We start from the raw sequence: 4610 nt of genomic DNA, 5'->3' as shown, positions 1-4610 counted from the left end.
TCACGGATGGGCAAATAAGGGTCCCAGAAGGTGCTCTGTCCTAGGCTCAGAGGTAGTAGGTAGCTGAGTCACTCAGTGTCACTGGGGCAGCCAGCGTGGTGCACGAGCCAGGTGTTTTCCCGATGCGCCTTCCGCGGATCATCTGGGTTCTGGTGACGCGCGCCTCGCCAGCATATTCCATCCAGATGCTTCCAAGCTGCACTTGGTCCACTGATTCCGTTCAGGTGTTTAAAGGTGAGAGACACGTCAGCATATTTAAACCCCGCTCGCACCGAAGGTGTTGGCTCCATCAGTGCTTTCTGTGCGGAGTAGTGGGGAGAAGGAAGGAGGATTATTAACTAACTGGTTGCCGCGTCTCATAAATTGTAGGCCGCTTCTGCCACCAGCCGCCTCACCTGCCCTGTCCCCTCTGACGGCCTCTCAGCTCGCCGGGATTCTCCGCCCGATGGCGGTGCCGGCGGCCTCATTCACCGCTCATATCCTTCGTGGGCCTTCTCGTCGGCTCACTACCAGTCCCACGAGGCTGTGACTGCGGGGCGTGAGAGCTAGGACGCAGTCGCGTGCGCCGCGGACGACGTGTGCTCCCTGACAGTGCTGTTTTAGGAACAGAATCTCCCCTGGGGGGTCAGAGTCGGTCACCCCGGCACATACTGGGACCCTCTCCTTTGTGTGGCAGTGTAGAATCAGAAGGAGGCCAAAATGCTTAACTGGGAGTTTCAGATTCCGATTTCATAAAAATTTTCCTGTAAATCCTGGTTCACGTCATCCTTTGGGCACCAGCCATCGGAGCCCACCGAGCCCGAGGCTGCACGTGTGGCACGCGGAAGGGTACACGAGGTCTGGCGCGAGCCCTGGCCAGGGGCGGGGTCCTTACAGGCTTCTGCCCCTGGGGTGGTCTGCCAGCTTTAGCGGGAACGTCCACGCTGCGGATCTGTCCTTCATTTTTAGATTTCCTTCGTCCCTTGATGGGTAATCTATTGTAGTTAATAATTCCTTACGTGAAACTCTTCATTTTCAGAATGCTGTGTGGTTCTATCCCCTGCTTGGAGCCTGAGTCAACAAATAGCTGTCGGTTTAAGGGACATAGCTCATTCTGTGGTACGGCACCCCCGCCTCGCAGGCCGTCACCTCCTCTCTGAGTCCCGAGTCTCAAAGCCCGCTGCATCTGTTGATCAAGCCGGTGATTTTATTTTATAAGGCACAAGGTGAGAAAAATCATGACGAGTTCTCCTTTACAGTAAGGTGCTGTCCGCGCTTGGTGTCGGTGCAGAGTGGCATACTCTGGCGGTGAATCCCCCAAGTCGCCGAATGAGGGCTCTGTTAGAAATGTCCCCACAGGGCGGACGGATCCGCGTCCAGAACGTGCGTCTGTTTCTGTTAGAATAAACCGCTGTTCGGCCACCACGGAAAGGAAAAGGGACTGTGCCTCCCCCAGCAGCAGGGCGACAGTGTCCGGGCGCGGGCGGCGTCACCTGGGTGACCGTACGGTGTACTTTCTGAAACAGGACACCTTTCAGAATGAGGAGAGGAGCTCGTGGGACACCAGGGCAAGAAGGATGAAGCCTGCACGGCTGCCCTGCCCGGCGGGTGCTTGGCGCTCGGCTCTGCCCAGTACGTGGCAGTGGCCGTGTCCAGCTCGGCTAGGCGAGGGACGTCCGGTTTGGAGAGGCCACACCTGGCCTTCGTTCCTGGCGCCGCATATGGTTTGTGGGTAGAGCCATCGAGCAAATGCCAGGGTCCCCAGGGGAAGAAGCTGACTGAGGCCCTCGGGAGGTCCACCTTGCTTCCCTGATTCTGAGACTTTGCCTGGAGGATGTGGCTCCCGGAGCCCCTTTAGTCTCGTCATAAATACGTTCATTCACCGTACCCTAGCGGGTCCGTGCACATACTCCTCCTCCATGACACCTAATTTCCAATAGTTTTTTCTTTCAAAAATCCCTGAGCAGCCAACCAATCCATCTGCAGTCACTAGAGGCTGTGCCTTTTTCCATTGCACAGTGAACATACAGAAATGCTACCCAAATTCTCCCCACTGAGATCCCGTCCCCACGTGACTGCCCCAAGGGGCACCCCGAGCGGGGCTGTCGTGCAGCAGCCCATCACGTCCGGGCTGGAGCATACCGCATACGCTCTGAGAGAGCCCCTCGACTGTGCTGACTGCCGTGCGCGGGCTGCACGAGGCTGCAGGTGGGGGTCGACAGGCATGAGGCTGCAGGTGCGGGTGCACCGGCACGTGCATGGTGGTGGGTTAACGGGAACGGGTGCTCACGCAGTCCCGAGCCGGCCGTCCGAGCAGGGCGAAGGCAGGGCTCGGTCCTAGCGGGGATTCTCCTCCCGGTTTGCAGGCGGCCACCTTGGCTCTCTGGCCTCACGTGGGGAGGGGAAGAGAGAAAGAGTAAGAGACAGAGACCCCTCTTCCTAGAAGGCCACAGTCTCATCAGATTATGGCCCCACTCGTATAACCTCGCTTAACCTAGACTCCTAAAAACCGGTCACCGGATGCAGCCACATCGGGGCTTAGGGCTTCACCATAAATTTGGGGAGAGATGCAGTTCAGCCCATGGAGCAGCAGAAGCAGGGGACTTCGGCGTGTGACGTGAGCCGCCTTCCCCCACGGCTTACCTGTGCCCCCCGGACTCGCTTTGGCCTGGTTTCACGGACATTACTTCCGTTTATCCAAACAACCGTTTTTACGATTTTCCATTTCAAGTAGCATTTGGCCAATGACAGTAAATCGAGGTAGCAGAATCACTCATGTCGTGAGATCAGGCATTGAGAATCGATCAAGGCCCTGTAGACCAGACAGTGCTTTTCCAGGGAAGAATAATTGTCTGAAATGCGGTCATGGGTTTACTCCAAACCCTCAGTGTCTTTGCCGAGATTAATCAGTGGGGGCTTGCACAGGGCGCATGTGACGTCTCCGTCTGCCCCCACGTGCCCTGGCATCGTCAGATATTCCGGAAGCAGAGAAATGCCTGGGTCAGCCAAAGAGGCCCTTCTGCCCACAAGCCCCCGATTAAACTTCTGTGGCTTTGGTCACCTATCCTCCGACACAGGTATGGCTCAGTAAAATGCCCGGGGTGCTTGCTCTAACCTGCTCAGACAGGGACCTTTAGAATAGTGTCATCAACTGAAATGACCAGCGGCTCTTCTGCGGGACATCCAAATGAGTGTCCTAACGCAGAGTGTGCAGAAATAAATCCCAGGCAGAAAATCGCAGGCGGAAGTTTTCCCGCGAGGTCTTCTCGGCATGTACAGCCGCAAGAAACGAGAAGGCACGACGTGGCCGAGGCAGAAGCCAGCTGGCCGCGTGGGGTGGCCGAGGCCTCAGCCAGTCCCGTGGGGAGCTCTGGATTTGGGGCGGCCCCTCAGCTGGGCGTCTGCACCCCTCCATCAGTCAGTCGTTGGCCTTGGTCACCTCCTGGAAGGTGTATTAGTCCGGGTTCTCCAGAGACACAGCACCAGTAGGGTTCGTATTGATACGTGAGAGGAGCTTTGTCAGGGAAGTCGGCTCACGCGGTGGTTGAAGTGGAGAAGCCCCCCAGTGTGCTGCGTGCAAGCTGGAGGCCCGGGACAGCCGGTGGTGTAAGTCAGTCCTAGGCTGAAGGCCGAAAAACGGGCTGCAGGGGCGGAATGCTGGTGATAAGTTCTAGGGTCCCGAGGCCCAAGAACCAGGAGCTCCAGTGTCTGACAGGAGAAGACGGACGTCCCAGCTCAAGAGGAGAGAATTCACCCTTCCTCTGCCTTTCCGTTCTGCGGGGTCCTCAGTGGGCGGGGTGACGCCCAGCCACGTGGGGAGGGAAGCTCTTTCTTACTCAGTCTACTGACTCAAACGCTGGTCCCTTCCAGAAACACCCTCACAGACACACCCAGAAACAGCGTTTTACCAGCAGTGGGCATTTCTTAGCCGGTCAAGTTGGACTCATGAAATCACCCATCGCAGGGGACATCGCCTCAGGCGGGGCAGTTCTCCACTGCTGAGGACAGTTTCAGTGAGGACAGACACTTCTATGAGACTCCCGTAACCAGCATTCCTAGCAGCCATGGATGGGGACATCAGCCTTGAAGAAAGAATCTGGGTGCAGTACCACTTTGTTCCCTGCAAGAGAATGCTGGGGAATCGAATTGTTAGATAATATTATTAAAATATAGTGACGTTGGAAAAATAACTGATATATATAGAAGAAGCCGATATATAGAGAGAGGAAAACATAACAAGGAAGTTAAATTTCATGTATATAGTACAATTTTTACATGTTTCCCGTCATACGATGCCATTCGAATATTGTACCAGCGCTACGTTATGGTTAAACTCGTATAAATAAGATAAAACAGGGCAATTGCATAAAAAAGTGAAGTACCTTTATGTGAAGTTTAGTGAAATGACCAGAGTGAGCCCGCTCTAGAAAGTGGAACCCTATCGCTCATTTCATTGCACCCCAATGTGTGCGATCGCGCGGTTCTACTGTATTAACAAAAGCTTTCATTTATTAAGCATCTGCCGTGGGGCAGACCTTGTGTCTGCTTTTCATGAATTGTCTTATTTCATTCTTTATCAGCTTTATCAGCCCCATTTTATATCGGCAGAACCTAATTCAAGGAAAGATTAA

This window comes from Pteropus vampyrus, unplaced genomic scaffold, assembly GCF_000151845.1.
Source record: "Pteropus vampyrus isolate Shadow unplaced genomic scaffold, Pvam_2.0 Scaffold224, whole genome shotgun sequence".
Taxonomy (NCBI): Eukaryota; Metazoa; Chordata; class Mammalia; order Chiroptera; family Pteropodidae; genus Pteropus; species Pteropus vampyrus.
This window is presented reverse-complemented; position numbering follows the sequence as displayed.